The sequence below is a fragment of the Ovis aries genome, chromosome 3, assembly GCF_016772045.2.
Source record: "Ovis aries strain OAR_USU_Benz2616 breed Rambouillet chromosome 3, ARS-UI_Ramb_v3.0, whole genome shotgun sequence".
Classification (NCBI taxonomy): Eukaryota; Metazoa; Chordata; class Mammalia; order Artiodactyla; family Bovidae; genus Ovis; species Ovis aries.
This window is the reverse complement of record NC_056056.1, coordinates 62,976,224-62,995,493: the sequence shown is the minus strand read 5'-3', so window position 1 is coordinate 62,995,493 and position 19,270 is coordinate 62,976,224. Positions and strand designations below refer to the sequence as shown.

General features: G+C 39.5%; 1 protein-coding gene and 1 non-coding gene across 2 annotated transcripts in view; one reads left to right on the top strand and one right to left on the bottom strand.

Moving 5' to 3' along the window:
* PEX13 (peroxisomal biogenesis factor 13) overlaps positions 1-19,270 on the top strand; it is a 33,713-nt gene that overhangs the window by 4,888 nt on the left and 9,555 nt on the right. The window lies entirely within an intron of this gene.
* On the bottom strand, positions 17,541-17,612 carry TRNAC-GCA (transfer RNA cysteine (anticodon GCA)). Its single transcript has one exon. It is a non-coding gene; the product is annotated as a tRNA-Cys (tRNA).

Genomic DNA, 19,270 nt, shown 5'->3' with positions numbered 1-19,270 from the left:
GGAGGATCCCCTGGAGGAAGAAATGGCAACCTGCTCCTTGCCTGGAAAATTCCGCAGACAGAGGAACCTGGCGGGCTACAGTCTATGGAGTGACAAGAGAGGCACGACTGAGCATACATATTCTGTTACATAGAAGTAAACTGTATTCTGTTTCAGATATTAGAGAATTAGTTGTTTAAAGCTACTACTACTTTCAGTAAACATTCTTGTGTCTTTCTCCTTGTTCACATTTCCATGAAGTTTTCTAAGAGGTGAGTTACTTAGTTGGAAGGGTATGCTTATCCTCAACTATTGACTCTTACATGCTGCTCCTCAAAGTGGTTGTATACCAATTTTTACATTTTCACTAGCAAGGTATTCTGTTTCTCTATATTTTTTTCAACTCTTGATGTTATTTTATAGTACTGTATTTATGAATCTAATGTGTGTGAAATATTTAATTTGCACTTCTCTGATGATAATAAAATTTAGGATCTGTTTTATATTTCTGGCTTTTCTGGTGGATCAGACAGTAAAGAATCTGTCTGCAATGCAGGAGACCCCAATTTGATCCCTGGGTCAGGAAAATCCCTGGAGGAGAAAATGGCAACCCAGTCCAGTACTCTTGCCTGGAGAATTACATGAACAGAGAAGCCTGGTGGGCTACAGTCCATGGGGTCACAAAGAGTCAGACACGACTCAAGTGACTTAGCACACAGCACGTGATATGTTCTGTTGTGCTATTTATCTATACTTATGCTAACACCACACTGTCTTTATAATAAGTTTTTATATTTGGTTTGTCAGAATCCTTCATGCATTGCTGTACTTCATAATTGCTTTTGTCACATTTAGCCTTTATAAAAAGACTTACTGGGATATTTTTTATTGGAACTTTATATTTTATTGGAAATTCCATTTATATATAAATAAGTCTTTTCATCCATAAGTATTGTGTAAGGTAAAGTTGGTGAAAATTTTATCCTTTTTTACCTTGTCTAATGTTTTATTGTAGTTTCCATGAAGTTCTTCCCTATCCTTTATAAGATACAGATATTATATCCAGCTTAATGTCAGACTCTTAATTTGCCCTGATGATTTGGTTGAAGTTTTTTAAATCCCATGTTGACAATCCTGTCATTTATAAATAAGCCAGCATAAATAGCCAACATCCTTGTATTGGTCCATAGACCTAACATTCTAGGTTCCTACGCGATGTTGTTCTTTACAGCATTGGACTTTACTTCCATCACCAGTCATATTTATGAGTAGGTATTGTTTTTGCTTTGGCTTAGCCTCTTCATTCTTTCCTGAGCTATTTCTCCACTCTTCTCCAGTAGCATATTGGGCAACTATCAATCTGGAGAGTTCATCTTTCAGTGTTAGATCTTTTTGCCTTTTCATGCTGTTCATGGGGTTCTCAAGGAAAGAATTCTAAGGTGACTTGCCATTCCCTTCTCCAGTGGACCATGTTTTGTCAGAACTCTCTGCCATGACCTCTCTTGGGTGGCCCTACATGACATGGTTCATAGTTTCATTGAATTAGACAAGGCTGTGCTCCATGTGATCAGTTTAGTTTTCTGTGCTTGTGCTTTTCATTCTATCTGATAGACAAAGTGCCTGAAGAACTCTGGATGAAGGTTCGTAAAATTGTACAGGAGGCAGTGATCAGAACCACCCCCAAGAAGAAGAAATGCAAAAAGGTAAAATGGTTGTCTGAGGAGGCCTTACAAATAGCTGAGAAAAAAAGAGAAGCAAAAGGTAAAGGAGAAAAAGATATATCCATCTGAATGCAGAGTTCAGAAGAATAGCAAGGAGAAATAAGAAAGCCTCCCTCAGTGATCAATGGAAAGAAATAGAGGAAAACAATAGAATGGAAAAGATTAGAAATCTCTTCAAGAAAATTAGAGACACCAACGGAACATTTCATGCAAAGATGGGCACAATAAAGGACAGAAACGGTATGGACCTAACAGAAGCAGAAGATATTAAGGAGAGCTGGCAAGAATACACAGAAGAACTATATAGAAAAGATCTTCATGACCCAGATAACCACGATGGTGTGATCACTCACCTACGGTAAGACATCCTAGAGTGCATCTCAAGTGGGCCTTAGAAAGCATCACTATGAACAAAGCTAGTGGAGGTGATGGAATTCCAGTTGAGCTATTTCAAATCCTAAAAGGTGATGCTGTGAAAGTGCTGCACTGAATATGCCAGTAAATTTGGACAACTCAGCAGTGGCCACAGGACTGGAAAAGATCAGTTTTCATCCCAGTCCCAAACAAAGGTAATGCCCCAAAATGTTCAAACTGCTGCACAATTGCACTTATTTTACACTCTAGCAAAGTAATGCTGAAAATGTCCAAGCTAGTCTTCAACAGTGCATGAACCAAAAACTTCCAGATGTTCAAGCTGGATTTAGAAAAGGCAGAAGAACCAGAGATCAAATTGCCAACATCCGTTGGAACATCGAAAAACCAAGAGAATTCCAGAAGAACATCTATTTCTGCTTTATTGACTATGCTAAAGCCTTTGACTGTGTGGATCACAACAAACTGTGGAAAATTCCCCAAGAGATGGAAATAACAACCACCTTGCCTGCCTCCTGAGAAACCTGTATGAAGGTCAAGAGGCAACAGCTAGAACCAGATATGGAACAATGAACTGGTTCCAAATTGGGGAAGGAGTATGTCAAGGCTGTATATTGTTATGCTGCTCATTTAACCTCCATGCAGAGTATATTATGCAAAGTGCCAGGCTAACTGAAGCACAAGCTGGAGTCAGGATTGCCAGGAGAAATATCAGTAACCTCACATATGCAGATGACACCACCCTTATGGCAGAAAGTGAAGAAGAACTAAAGAGCCTCTTGATGAAAGTGGAAGAGGAGAATGAAAAAATTGGCTTAAAACTCAACATTCAGAAAACTAAGATCATGGCATCTGGTCCCATCACTTTATGGCAAATAGATGGGGAAACAATGCAAACAGCAAGAGACTATTTTCTTGGACTCCAAAATCACTGCAGATAGTGACTGCATGAAATTAAAAGACACTTGCTCCTTGAAAGAAAAGCTATGATCAACCTTGGCAGCATATGACAAAGCAGAGATGTTACTTTGCCAACAAAGGTCTGTATAGTCAAAGCTCTGGTTTTTCCAGTAGTCATGTGTGGATGTGCGAATTGGCTCACAAAGAAAGGTGAGTGACGACGAATTGATGCTTTTGAACTATGTTGTTGGAGAAGACTCTTGAGAGTCCCTTGAACTGCAAGGAGATCAAACCAGTCCATCCTAAAGGAAATCAGTCCTGTATATTTGTTGGAAAGACTGATACTGAAGCTCCCAATACTTTGGCCACCTGATGGGAAGAACTGACTCATTGGAAAAGACCTCTGATGCTGGGAAAGATTGAAGGCAGGAAGTGAAGGGGACAACAGAGGATGAGATGGTTGGATGGCATCACCGACTCAGTGGACATGAGTTTGAGCAAGCTCCGGGAGTTGATGATGGACAGGGAAGCCAGGCGTGCTGCAGTCCATGGGGTTGCAAAGAGTCAGATATGAAAGAGCGACTGAACTGAACTTCTATTGGTCTAGGCTTTCACTGGAATTATTCTCAAGTCTTGCTATCAATTACGATGTTTGCTTTTTGTTTTTGATAGATAGCCAGCAAACTTCTATTTTGCTACCTTGCTTGGATTTTTATTATGGAGAGTAAATTTTATAAATTATTTTTATCTGTTGGGATATTTTGTGTCTTTATTTTATTATAACTGTTTGTTTTCTTGCATCACTTAATGGTCCAGTGTTGAATCATCCTTGCATTTCTGGATGAACTCTGCTTAATTTTGATTAAAAAAAATACAATGTTGAAATATAATATTTTAAGATATTTGCATATATGTTCCTAGGTGAATTTGGCCTCTAATTTACTTTCTTTGTATCTTTCTGGTTTGGTATCAAAGTTTTAAAGCTACAGAATTTTTTCTATGGAGTCTAGTTTTTATTTCTTTACAGACTTTACCTGAGCATTTTTCAAAATTTTACCTAATATCTTCCTTCTCTGCAGCTTTATTAGGCTCTTTGTTGTTCAGTCACTAAGTCATGTCTGATTCTTTGTGACCCTATGAAGTACAGCATGCCAGTCTCCCCTGTCCTTCAGTATCTCCTGGAGTTTGCTCAGATTTATGTTCATTGAGTCAGTGATGCTATCTAACCATCTCATCCTCTGCTGCCCTCTTCTCCTCTTGCCTTCAATCTTTCCTGACATCAGGGTCTTTTTCAGTGAGTTGGCTCTTTGCATCAGGTGGCCAAAGTAGTGGAGCTTCAGCTTCAGCATCAGTCCTTCCAATGAATATTCAGGATTGATTTCCTTTAGTATTGACTGGTTTGATTTCCTTGTAGTCCAGGGTTCTCTCAAAAGTCTTCTCCAGCACTACAATGCAAAAGCATGTATTCTTCAGTCCTCAGCTTTCTTTATGGTCCAGGTCTTACCTACGTACATGACTACTGGGAAAACTTCAGGTTTAACTATATGGACCTTTGTCAGCAAAGTGATGTCTCTGCTTTTTAATATGATGTTTAGGTTGGTCATGGCTTTCCTTCCAAGGAGCAAGTGTCTTTTAATTTCATGGGTGCAGTCACCGTCCACAGTGATTTTGGAGCCCGAGAAAAGAAAATCTATCACTGTTTCCACTTTTTCCCCATCTATTTGCCATGAAGTGATGGGACCACATGCCATGATCTTCGTTTTCTGAATGTTGAGCTTTATGCCAACTTTTTCACTCTCCTCTTTCACTTCCATCAAGAGGCTCTTTAGTTCCTCTTTACTTTCTGCCATTAGAGTGGTATCATCTGCATATCTGAGGTTATTGATATTTCACCCAGCAATCTTGATTCCAGCTTGTGTTTCAGTCAGCCCAGCATTTCACATGATGTACTCTGCATAGAAGTTAAATAAGCAGGGTGACAGTATATGGCCTGACATACTTCTTTCCCAATTTGGAACCAGTCCATTGTTCCATGTCTGGTTCTAACTTCTTGACCTATGTACAGATTTTTCAGGAGACAGGTGAGGTGATCTGATATTCCAATGTCTTTAAGAGTACTTCAGAGTTTGCTGTGATCCACACAATCAAAGGCTTTAGCGTAGTCATTGAAGCAGAAATATATGTTTTTCTGGAATTCCTTTGCTTTCTCCACAATCCAACAAATGTTGGCAATTTGATCTCTGGTTCCTCTGAATTTTCTAAACCCGCCTTGAACATCTGAAAGTTCTTGGTTCACATACTACTGAAGCCTGGTTTGAAGGATTTTGAGCGTGATCTTACTACCATGTGAAATGAGTGCGTTTGTACAGTCGTTTGAACATCTTTGGCATTGCCCTTCTTTGGGATTGAATCTGGGTTCAAATGTTCAGATTAATGTATGTATATGTATTCTCCTGTTCAGCAGCTACAGTGTTTGTGCTTGGTACCCACAGTGCCCAATCTGAGGATTCATGTCTTTATTACAGGTAAACTCTCACCAATCCTGTTTTTAAATATTGTGTGAGCACTATTCTTTTCCCATCTCTTCTAGAATTCCTATTAAACATAGCATGGGTAGTTCTGCTACATGTAACGGTGTCTGACTTTCTGTGCTTTGGACTATAGACACAGTTATTCTGTAGTTGACAGGAAGTCTAGAGATATGCTAACTCAGCATTGTCATCGGGGGACCTACATTTTTGGGGGCTTCCTTTTTGTGTCAGCTTTCTGACAGTTTCAGTCATCCCTGTCTTACTCTTGCTCCCTCAGAAGGAATCTCTTTTTTTGCTCGGGCTGCTTTCAAGATTACCCCCCCCCCAACTTTTAGCAGTTATACTTTGTTGGGCTTTAATGTATTTTTAATTATATTGTTTTTAATGGAATTCATAGATAACTTGAATCTGCCTTGATGTCTTTCATTGATTTTAGGAAAGGCTCAAGCATTACCTCTTTAAATATCACTTCTGCTCATCATCTTTTCACTTCTCTGGCTCTAATTATATATATGTGCTCTATTTTTCACTATACTCTCCATGTCTTACACTCTTTTTGGTATGTGTCCTTTTGTTACTCATGCCTCATTCTGGGTATTTTCTTCTGAGCACTCTTCTAGTCTGCTGCTGTTTTTCTTTCAGTCATCTAATCTGATATTAAATGAGTCAGTCATTGAGTTCATAGTTTTAGGTACTTTATTTATTTATTTTTTTTTTAGTTTTAGGATTTTCATTTGATCCAGCTTTAGAGTTTCTATTCCCTGCTGAAATTCCCAATCTTGCCTTTTTTTCCCCTTGAGTATTTGTGGCATAGTTATTTAAAGTCTCTGCCTCATAATTCCATTATCTGAATATATATCATTTTTATTGTCTGACATTGCTCTTTTTTTTTTAACATGTAGTTTTGTCGTATTAGAGGCTCAATTATTTTTCAGTGAGAGCTGGACATTATATATAGACAATGTAAGGCGACTTGAGGCCTAGGATGGTCTCTTCCCACAGAGGGTTTTACTTTTGACAGGCCCCCTTGGGCCACTAGCAGTCCAGGGTCATTTTAATAATTTCAAATTTGAACTAATTTGAAATTGTGGTTTTCAGTTTCTGCCTGGGCTAGTCTATTTCTTGTTACCCTTTTCCCCCTTACCCCTAGCATATGACCTTTTAAAGTCCCAGTCTGAAGTGTGGGCATTACCTTGTCCCTCCTCTTTGGGCTTCTGAACTCTAGTCTTTGTCTCCTTAGCTCAAAGAAGCTTTAAAAAGCTCTGCTCAGCTTCTCATACTGTCAGCCATCTCTGGAACTGGCTCCCATCCCTTGAGAAACATCTAAAATGGGCTCTCTAGCTTTTCTGATAGTTTTCTGTGGAAGGGTTCATCTGGTTGCTTAGAATGCCATACTTGAAGTAGAATTCCCCAAGTTCTGTATTTCTTCTCTGTTCTTTTTTGTACAACAGCTAATTTTCTTTTTGCCCCATAGTTACAAGATCCTTGTGTCTGTGGGCATTGTGTATAAGAGTCCTAATGAAATTTTTTCATACTTACATCTTTTTTTCACTTTTTATTTTACAGATGTTATGATTTCACTTATGTCTTTGACTTTTTTAATCAATTCATTCAATCTTTAATTCTTATTCTCATCTCTTCGACCATTCTAAACATATTTAAAATCTTTGTTGTTATATAAACTAAGTTTTTCCTTGAATGACCTTTAATTCTTATTGTTGATTTTTGTTACTTTGGTGTCCTAGTGTTTTTATTTCTTCTTGTATATAGTTTTGAATATTTTTAATGTGACCATTTTGAGTAGGAATTTGTGAGTTCTGTTGTCTCACCTTTCCCTTCTATATTCAGTACTCTGTGCCGGGTAGGTTTTTTTGCTGCGTCTACCTCCCTCTCAACACCCACTCCCCACGTAAGAATCTGGTATAAAAATGGTGGCTTAGATTAAGGATATCACAGATTAAGTCACTGAGTCAGTTGTTAACTTGTTTCATTTCCCGGGTTTGAGGCTTTATCAGAATCTCCCCTGTCAATGCTTTATCAGAGTCTCTCCACCTGCAGTGCAGGAGACCCAGGTTCAATTCCTAGGTCGGGAAGATCTGCTGGAGAAGGAATAGGCTACCCACTCCAGTATTCTTGGGCTTCCCTTGTGGCTCAGCTGGTAAAGAATCCGCCTGCAATGCGGGAGACCTGGATTCAGTCCCTGAGTTGGGAAAATCGCTTGGAGAAAGGAAATGCTACCCACTCCAGTATTCTAGCCTAGAGAATGGGTCACAAAGAGTCAGACACGACTGAGCGACTTTCACTTTCTTTCCCCCGTCTTAGTTCCGTAACTTTCTAAAACTCGTAATCTGTTGTTAGCAAATTTTCTAATCATTTTTACCACTGTAAGCAAATTTTTATGAACCAAGGTGGCTCTTCCTAGTGCCTAGCCTCAATGAAGTAGTTTCATTTGAGTGGAACACTTACACACTGAGCTGCTTCATCCAAACCTGGGTGTACTACACTATTTGGCAGTCCACCTGACCCTTTTTATAGTTTTGTTTCTTTTTTTAATGATGTGATTCAGTCTGAGGTAAAAAACTTCCCTGATGATTTATGCTTGCCAAAACCTTTAGATTAGACCTTTCGATGCATACTTTAGTTTGGAAATACAGAAGGTGGGGTACAAGTTAAACAACATTTAGGGGAAACACAAGTTCAGAACGTGGGACATTCATTAAGGAAACTGGCTGGACTCTTCTGAAAGTCCAGGACATTATTGTTGTTTTTAGATGAGAATGAGGACACAACCAACCAAATGCAATGTGTGAGACGTAATTGAATTTTTGTCTCCCCCCCCCAAAAATATATAAACGACGTTTTGACTTTTACAACTCAATGATAAAGACTAACAGCCTATTTTTTTTTTAATGGGCACAGTATGTGAATAGACATTTCTCCAAAGAAGATATAAAACTGGTCAGTAAGCATATGAAAAGAGACTCTATCATTAACCATTAGGGAAATGCAAATCAAATGCACAGTGACATACCATTTCACACTCATTACGATGGCGTTTGTAAAAAAATGGCAGATAATGACAGGTGTTGACAGAATGTAGAGAAATTGAAACCCTCATGTACCGCTGGTGAGCATGTAAAATGGTACAGTTGCCTTGGAAGACAGTTTGGCAGTTCTCAGAAAGGTTAAACACAGTGTTACCGTATGACGCAGGAATATCATTCTAGTCATAATAGCCCCAAGGTAGAAACAACCAATCTATGGATAAATACAATTCAGTAATAAAAAGGAGTCATGAAATTAAAAGGCACTTACTCCTTGGAAGGAAAGTTATGACCAACCTAGACAGCATATTAAAAAGCAGAAACATTACTTTGCCAGCAAAGGTCTGTCTAGTCAAGGCTATGGTTTTTCCAGTAGTCATGTATGGATGTGAGAGTTGGTCTGTGAAGAAAGCTGAGCACTGAAGAATTAATGCTTTTGAACTGTGGTGTTGGAGAAGACTCTTGAGAGTCCCTTGGACTGCAAGGAGATCCAACCAGTCCATCCTAAAGGAGATCAGTCCTGGGTGTTGACAGGAAGGACTGATGTTAAAGCTGAAACTCCAATACTTTGGCCATCTGATGCAAAGAGCTGACTCATTGGAAGAGACCCTGATGCTGGGAAAGATTGAGGGCAAGAGGAGAAAAGTATGACAGAGGATGAGATGGTTGGATGGCATCACTGACTCAATGGACATGAGTTTGGGTAAACTCCGGGAGTTGGTGATGGACAGGGAGGCTTGGCGTGCTGCAGTCCATGGGGTCACAAAGAGCTGGACACTGCTGAGCTGAACTGAAGGTACTAATACATTCTACAGCATGGATGAACCTTCAAAACATTAAGTGAAAGAAGCCAGTCACAAAATGCTACATATTGTATGTTTCATTTACAGTAGATCCTCCTTATTTGCAGATTCCCTATTTACAAACTCTCCTACTCACTGAAATTTATTTGTAAGTCTGAAATCAGTACTTGAGACATTTTCATAATCTTTTCAGACACACACAGCAGTGAAATATCTGAGTCATCTGTTTGCTGAGGCTAAACCGAACACAACACTCTGGCTTCTTGCTTCAGCTCACATACTGTAAACAGGTGTCTTTCAAAATCTATTAAGTGCCAGCCACATTTTTCACACTTTTGTTGATTTCACAGTCTTAAACTGACCCATAAGCATAGTAGTGAAGTGCTATCTAGTATTCTTAGGAAGCTTTTATGGAAAAAATATTAGCATTAGATAAACTTTTTTCAGACTTGAATTGTGCTTTAGGCCAGGAGTTCATTATTAATGAGTCAACAATATAATTAAAGTAGTTATATAACAGAAACATATAAGTATAAAACAAGTATATGTGTTGATCAGATGAAATGTTTTGACCAGAAGCTTGAAGGAACCTAACTCGTTTCCTTCTTGAGCAGTGTTTGGTACTTGCTAATTCAGTGTTTCCAGCTTTATGGGAACATAAGTATGACAGATAACAAGGATCAACTATATACGAAATGTCCAAAGAAAGCAAACCTATAGCTAGATAGTAGATTAGTGATTACCCAGGATTAGAGGAGAGTAAGAAACGGAGTGACTGCTAATGAATATGGGATTTCGATTTGGGATGATGAAAATTTTCTGAAATTGCGTATAGTGATAGTTGTACACCTCTGTGAATATATGAAAAATCTTGCTTTTTACACTTTAAATGGGTGAATTTTATGGTATAAGAATTATATATCAATAAAGCTATTTAGACAAAGATAATAGAGTAATGGACATGTTTTGAATTATCTATTGAGTAACAGAGAATATTGATTTGTTAATTTTCAAAGATGGGAAACCAGTATTACTGTTTTGTATGAAGTATCTTTGTTGTTAGGAAATGCCCGGAGAGAGATTTAGGAGTAATTTATTCGGTCTGCAGGTTAATTTCAAATAGTTCAAGAATTTTTAAAATACTGTAGAGCGAGAAAGAGAAAGCAAGTGTGGCAAAATGATAGCAGTTGTTGAATCTAGATGGAAGGTATGTGGATATTCATTGTACTTTTCTTTCATGCTCTCTTTTCTTTCCTGTTTGAAACTTTTCAAGGTAAAAAACTTGGTGGGGGGAGACTTTTTGCTCTTTCAGCACTATGGAAAAATCTTTTGTTCTTCTAACCATAGGCTTCTTTAGTTATGCTTGTTGTAACATAAAGCAAAACCATATATACCCACTGAATGTATCTGTGTACGCCAGAAACAGAGACCATTAAAACCAAAGAAGAGGGAATTCCCTGATGGTCCAGTGGTCAGGACTCCAAACGCTCACTGCTGAGAGCCCAGTTTCAGTCCCTGATTGGGGAACTAAAATCCCACAATCCAAGCAGGGCAGCCAAAAACAACAACAAAGAAGAGTAAGAGGAATATGCTACATTTCATACATAGTATATGAAATTATGAAACAATACAAGGATATATAAAGAAAATCTATATTAATAGTCTGTGTGATTCTTGTTTATGAAATACTTATTAAGGAAAGACTCCACATAGAGTTTGTATGTGTGCATATGTACTCAGTTTGGTTTTAACACAGGCAGATTCTTTACCACTGAGCCACCTGGTAAACCCTATAGTGTTTGTATCAGTACCTATTTATCTGCTAAGCTCTATAGTAGGTGATGGAGAAGCAAGGATAACTCCTGTGCCTTTGAGGAGTTCACTGTTTACAGGAAGAGTCAGATGCATAAGTAAATGTAAGATACTGTAGAATCCACCTGCCAAGGCAGAAGATGCAGGTTTGATCCCTGGGTTGGGAAGATCCCCTGAAAAAGGAAATGACAATCCACTCTAATATTCTTGCCTGGGAAATCCCACGGACAGAGGATCCTGTCCATGGGGTCGCTAAAGAATCATATGCAACTTAGTGACTAAACAGCAACAACTGTATAAAATATGGATAAAGAATTATAGGAAGTACTTTTGATGATGGCAGAATAAGTAATTTAGGGGAAAAAAGTAATTGAGGACAAGTTGAAAGGTAAGCAGAATATAAAAACATCTGCTAGAAGGCATTTTAGAGCAAAAAAGAAAGTAAAGATTTATGGAGCTTAGATTCAGGAAAGCTGAAAATTCATAAAAGTGAATGTGGCCTTTGGACACAGTTTTTCCATATAAGCTTCTGCTGATTTCAGAAAAAGTAGCTTAGATAATGAAGCTAGTAGAATAGCACTTTTTTGAAGCATGGTTGGAGTTCAGATGCCCTGCAAGAGGAGTACTGATAAATTACCCATGCATTTATGTTAGACCCTGAAAAGATACATCTAGATATAAGGATATAAAAGGAGTAGACAGGCCCTGATAGAAACAGATGCCCAGCTTTAAATAATCAATTCCTGAAATTAAAAAGGACATTATGAATTGATAGTAGCCTTAGAAGCGTGCCTGAACCAAACTAAAGGATAGTTCAGAAAACACTATCCAGGTATATACTACTGTATATAACATAGATAAACAACAACAAGGACCTACTGTATATAGCACAGGGAACTAATGTACAGGGAACTACATTCACTATCTTGTAATAACGTATAATAGAAAAAAAATCTGGAAAAGAATGTATATGTTCAGTTACGTATATGTGTGTGCACTTATTTTGTTGTTCAGTCACTCAGTCATGTCTGACTCTTGTGACTCAATGAACTGCAGCATGCCAGATTTCCCTGTCCTTATTATCTCCCAGAGTTTGCTCAAACTCATGTGCATTGAGTTGGTGATATCATCCAATCATCTCATTCTCTGTCGTCCCCTTCTCCTCTTGCCTTCAATCTTCCCCAGCATCAGGGTCTTATTCCAGTGAGTCAGCTCTTCCCATCAGGTGGCTATAGTATTGGAGCTTCATTTTCAGCATCAGTCCTTCCAATGAATATTCAGGGTTGATTTCCTTTAGGATTTGACTGATTTGATCTCCTTTGCTATCCAAGGGACTTTCAAGAGTCTTCTCCAGCACCACAGTTCAAAAGCATCGATTCTTCAGTGCTCACTCAGCCTTATGTCCCAACTGTCACATCCATACATGACTACTGGAAAAACCATAGCTTTGATTGTACATGTATATATATATATAGCTGAATCCCTTTGCTGTATACCTGCAACTAACAAAACATTGTAAATCAACTACATTTCAATTTTTAAAAAGAAACAATATCTAGAATGAAGCACATCTAGAGAAAGAGAACATCATCCAGAATCTCAAATTATTGCTACAATAATGATTGCTGATGCTCAGAAATATCAAATAGCCAGACCCAGGAGGACATTATACAACATAAATGTTAGCTAAGTAAACGGCTAGGAAAAAAATGATTCATAGGGACTCTAGATATTGGCATTATCAAAGAGACTCTATTTTTTAAAATATAAATTTATTTATTTTAATTGGAGGCTAATTACTTTACAATATTGTATTGGTTTTCCCATACATTGACATGAATCCGCCATGGGTGTACATGTGTTCCCCATCCTGAACCCCCCTCCCACCTCCCTCCCCATCCCATGCCTCTGGGTCATCCCAGTGCACCAGCCCCAAGCATCCTGTATCGTGCATTGAACCTGGACTGGCGGTTTGTTTCACATATGGTAATATACATGTTTCAGTGCCATTCTTCTAAATCATCCCACCCTCGCCCTCTCCCATAGAGTCCAAAAGACTGTTCTATACATCTGTGTCTCAAAGAGACTTTAAATTATGTTTAATACGTTGAGGGCAATAAAAGAAGAATTTTGACAGAGAATTGGAAACTACTAAAAAAGGAAGGGAATTTCTAGAACAAAAATAGCAATCAAGAGTGATAACTTGTTGGGTTAGAAACTGATTAGACACCACAGGTGTGTTCTGTAGCTACTGAGAATCTGTGGGGTGGATACTATTTTTCAAACTATGTACTAGCAGTCCACAACAAGATAGGAAATTTGTACCAGCATGTAGAACATTGACCCTAAACACACTGTTTAGTTCAACTGGCATTAAAAAAATTTTTTATTGGAGTATAATTGATTTCAACGTGGGATAGCTCCTCTAGGCCCTCCTGTGCCTGCACAGCCACCACTCCTCGGGTGGCTCCTCCCAGCTGCCGCCCCTGGCCTCGAGCTCAGGGTGGCTCCTCAAGGTCACTGCCCCTGGCCTCGGGCGAGGTGGTTTCTCCTGGCCGCCCCTGATCTCGGACGCAGGATGTCTCCTCCCGGCTGCCACTGGCCTCAGACGCAGGGTAGCTCTTCCGCCGCCACTGACCTGGGACGCGGGGTAGCTCCTCTTGGCCGCCGCCCCTGACCTCGGACTCGGGGTGTCTCCTCCCGGCCGCCACTGACCTCGGACGCAGGGTAGCTCCTCTCAGACGCAGCCCCTGACCTCAGACGCAGGGTAGCTCCTCTCGGCTGCACTTAGTGAGCCAGCTCGCTAAGATCACTAATCTAGAGCCAGACATCTTGGAATGTGAAGTCAAGTGGGCCTTAGAAAGCATCACTACGAACAAAGCTAGTGGAGGTGATGGCATTCCAGTTGAGCTGGTTCAAATCCTGAAAGATGATGCTGTGAAAGTGCTTCACTCAATATGCCAGCAAATTGGAAAACTCATCAATGGCCACAGGACTGGAAAAGGTCAGTTTTCATTCCAATTCCAAAGAAAGGCAATGCAAAAGAATGCTCAAACTACCACACATATGCACTCATCTCACATGCTAGTAAAGTAATGCTCAAAATTCTCCAAACCAGGCTTCAGCAGTACGTGAACCGTGAACTCCCTGATGTTCAAGCTGGTTTTAGAAAAGGCAGAGGAACCAGAGATCAAATTGCCAACATCCACTGGATCATGGAAAAAGCAAGAGAATTCCAGAAAAACATCTATTTCTGCTTTATTGACTATGCCAAAGCCTTTGACTGTGTGGATCACAATAAACTGTGGAAAATTCTGAAAGCGATGGGAATACCAGACCACCTAACCTGCCTCTTGAGAAATCTGTATGCAGGTCAGGAAGCAACAGTTAGAACTGGACATGGAACAACAGACTGGTTCCAAATAGGAAAAGGAGTACGTCAAGGCTGTATATTGTCATCCTGCTTATTTAACTTCTATGAGGAGTACATCATGAGAAACGCTGGACTGGAAGAAACACAAGCTGGAATCAAGATTGTCGGGAGAAATATCAGTTACCTCAGATATGCAGATGACACCACCCTTATGGCAGAAAGTGAAGAGGAGCTAAAAAGCCTCTTGATGAAAGAGGAGAGTGAAAAAGTTGGCTTAAAGCTCAACATTCAGAAAGTGAAGATCATGACATCTGGTCGCATCACTTCATGGGAAATAGATGGGAAACAGTAGAAACAGTGTCAAACTTTATTTTTGGGGGCTCCAAAATCACTGCAGATGGTGACTGCAGCCATGAAATTAAGAGACGCTTACTCCTTGGAAGAAAAGTTATGACCAACCTAGATAGTATATTCAAAAGCAGAGACATTACTTTGCCGACTAAGGTCCGTCTAGTCAAGGCTATGGTTTTTCCAGTAGTCGTGTTTGGATGTGAGAGTTGGACTGTGAAGAAGGCTGAGCACCGAAGAGTTGATGCATTTGAACTGTGGTGTTGGAGAAGACTCTTGAGAGTCCCTTGGACTGCAAGGAGATCCAACCAGTCCATTCTGAAGGAGATCAACCCCGGGATTTCTTTGGAAGGAATGATGCTAAAGCTGAAATTCCAGTACTTTGGCCACCTCATGCGAATAGTTGACTCATTGGAAAAGACTCTGATGCTGGGAGGTATTGGGGGCAGGAGGATAAGGGGATGATCCAGCATGAGATTTCTGGATGGCATCATGGACTCAATGGACGTGAGTCTGAGTGAACTCCGGGAGTTGGTGATGAACAGGGAGGCCTCGTGTGCTGCAGTTCATGGGGTCACAAAGAGCTGGACACGACTGAGCAACTGAACTGATAATTGATTTACAATGTCATGTTTCACATGTACAGGAAGTGAATCAATTATGCATATACAAGTATCCACTGTTTTATATTCCCATATAGGCCATTACAGGGTACTGAGTAGAGTTCCCTGTGCTATACAGTAGTTTATTAGTTATTGATTTTTTATATATTAGGTTGGTGTGGAAGTAATTGTGGTTTTTGCATTGTTGAAATTTGCCAGTTGATATTGGAACCACTAGGCTTCCCAGGTGGTGCCAGTGGTAAAGAATCTACTTGCCAGTTCGGGAGACACTAGAGATACAGTTTCGATCCCTGGGTCAGGAATATCCTCCACTTAGAACCACCACTGCACTGTACATTCCTTAAAAATAGAAAAGGAACTACTAGATCTATAACCTATAGCAAACATAATAATTGGCAGTGCCATCTTAAAATTTTTCCCTTTGAGACTGGGAATGAGACTAGGATGCCTTCTATCATTCTGTTTATTCAAGATTGTACTGCAAGTCCTAGATGCAATGCCTTAGTAATCAAAGCTATAAGAATTGAAAAAAGGAAGAAAACCTATTGTTATTCACATACAATATGACCACAGATATTTAAGATTCTAGAAAATACAAAAGAATCCAAAATAAGGTTGCTAGATACAAGGACTATAATTTTTTTAATCAATTATTTCTATATAACAGCAACAAAGAGAAATTTTAGAAAGACACCATTTCCAATAACATCAAAACCCCCTAAATATATATAAGTAAATCTAAAGAAAGACCTCCACACAGTAAACTATAAAACACTGAGACTCGGTGGTTATTTTAAAAAAATTATTGAGAAAAATCCTTAAGATATAAGTAAATGGAGCATATGTTATAATCTTAAGTTTAAACTCAGTATTTTGGAGATGTTGGCTACCTGAAATTAATCTATGAATGTAGTGTAATCCCAAATCAGAATCTTAATAGGGCTTTTGCAGGGAGAGCAATATAGTACTTCAAGCTCTGATTCTAAAATGTATCTGGATATTCAATGGGTCAGATAGCCAAGACACTGCTGAAGGTGAAGAATATTGTGGGAAGACTTGTTTTATTGGCTATTAAGAGCTATTATAAAACTACAGTGGTTAAGATAGTGCCATTTTAGGTGTGAGGATGGATAGATACCAAGTTGTAACTAACTGAGAAAATGGACATACGTCTTTAAAAGAAACCCCAGGTTGAAGATACTACTACTAATGCAAGCACAAGTAAACAAGAAAAAGAGTTTAGTCAGCCATTTTATCTTATCCAGTTTCTTCTTAACACAGATTCTAAGCATTTGGATATTAGAGATTATTCCTTACTCTAGAAAATCTTTAGTAGAACCTATTTATTAGATTTAATAGGCTCAGATCATGAACTCCTTATTGCCAAATTCAAACTGAAATTGAAGAAAGTGGAGAAAACCACTAGACCATTCAGGTATGACCTAAATCAAATCCCTTATGACTATACAGTGGAAGTGAGAAATAGATTAAAGGGACTAGATCTGATAGAGTGCCTGATGAACTATGGACAGAGGTTCATGACATTGTACAGGAGACAGGAAACAAGACCATCCCCAAGAAAAAGAAATGCAAAAAAGCAAAATGGCTGTCTGAGGAGGCCTTACAAATAGCTGTGAAAAGAAGGGAAGCGGAAAAAAAAAAAAAAGGGAAGTGAAAAGCAGAGGGGAAAGGGAAAGATATACCCATCTGAATGCAGAGTTCCAAAGAATAGTAAGGAGAGATAAGAAAGCCTTCCTCAGCAATCAATGCAAAGAAATAGAGGGAAACAATAGAATGGGAAAGACTAGAGATCTCTTCGAGAAAATTAGAGATACCAAGGGAATATTTCATACAAAGATGGGCTCAATAAAGGACAGAAATGGTAGGGACCTAACAGAAAAGAAAAGTGAAGTCGCTCAGTCATGTCCAACTCTTTTGTGACCCCATGGGCTGTAGCCTACCAGGCCCTTCAGTCCGTGGAATTTTCCAGGCAAGAGTACGGGAATGGGTCGCCATTTCCTTCTCCAGGGGATCTTCCCAAACCAGGAATTGAACCTGGGTCTCCTGCATTGCAGGCAGACGCTTTACCGTCTGAGCCACCAGGGAAGAAGAAGATACTAAGAAGAGGTGGCAAGAAGACACAGAAGAACTGTACAAAAAAGGTCTTCATGACCCAGATAATCACGATGGTGTGATCACTCACCTAGAGTCAGACATCCTGGAATGTGAAGTCAAGTGGGCCTTAGGAAGCATCACTACGAACAAAGGTAGTGGAGGTAATGGAATTCCAGTTGAGCTCTTTCAAATCTTGAAAGATGATGCTGTGAAAGTGCTTCACTCAATATGCCAGCAAATGTGGAAAACTCAGCAGTGGCCACAGGACTGGAAAAGATCAGTTTTCATTTCAGTCTCAAAGAAGGGCAATGCCAAAGAATGCTCAAACTACCACACATTTGCACTCATCTCACATGCTAGTAGAGTAATGTTTAAAATTCTCCAAGCCAGGCTTCAGTAATACAAGAACCGTGAACTTCCTGATGTTCAAGCTGGTTTTAGAAAAGGCAGAGGAACCAGAGAGCAAATTGCCAAATCCGCTGGATCATGGAAAAAGCAAGAGAATTCCAGAAAAACATCTATTTCTGCATTATTGACTATGCCAAAGCCTTTGACTGTGTGGATCACAATAAACTGTGGAAAATTCTGAAAGAGATGGGAATACCAGACCACCTGACCCGCCTCCTGAGAAATCTATATGCAGGTCAGGAAGCAACAGTTAGAACTGGACATGGAACAACAGACTGGTTCCAAATAGGAAACGGAGTACGTCAAGGCTGTATATTGTCATCCTGCTTATTTAACTTCTATGCAGAGTACATCATGAGAAACACTAGGCTGGAGGAAGCACAAGCTGGAATCAAGGTTGCCAGGAGAAATATCAATAATCTCAGATATGCAGATGACATCACTCTTATGGCAGAAAGTGAAGAAGAACTAAAGAGCCTCTTGATGAAAATGAAAGAGGAGAGTGAAAAAGTTGGCTTAAAGCTCAACATTCAGAAAACGAAGATCATGGCATCTGGTCCCATCACTTCATGGCAAATAGATGGATAAACAGTGAAAACAGTGACTGACTATTTTTCTGGGCTCCAAAATCACTGCAGATGGTGATTGCAGCCATGAAATTAAAAGATGCTTACTCCTTGGAAAATTATGACCAACCTAGATAGCATATTAAAAAGCAGAGACATTGCCAACAAAGGTCCATCTTGTCAAAGCTATGGTTTTTCCAGTAGTCATGTATGGATGTGAGAGTTGGGACTATAAAGAAAGGTGAGCGCAGAAGAATTGATGCTTTTGAACTGTGGTGTTGGAGAAGACTCTTGAGAGTCCCTTGGACTGCAAGGAGATCCAACCAGTCCATCCTAAAGGAGATCAGTCCTCGTTGTTCATTGGAAGGACTGATGTTGAAGCTGAAACTCCAGTACTTTGGCCACCTGATGTGAAGAGCTGACTCAATGGAAAAGATACTGGGAAAGATTGAGGACAGGAGGAGAAGGGGACGACAGAGGGTGAGATGGTTGGATGGCATCACCAACTCGATGGACATGGGTTTGAGTGGACTCTGGGAGTTGGAGGCCTGGCGTGCTGAGGTTCATGGGGTTGCAAAGAATTGGACACGACTGAGCAACTGAACTGAACTCAATAGAACCATAATACTGTTTATATAGCAAGTTTAGTAGTTACTTTGAATGAATTTATTTTGT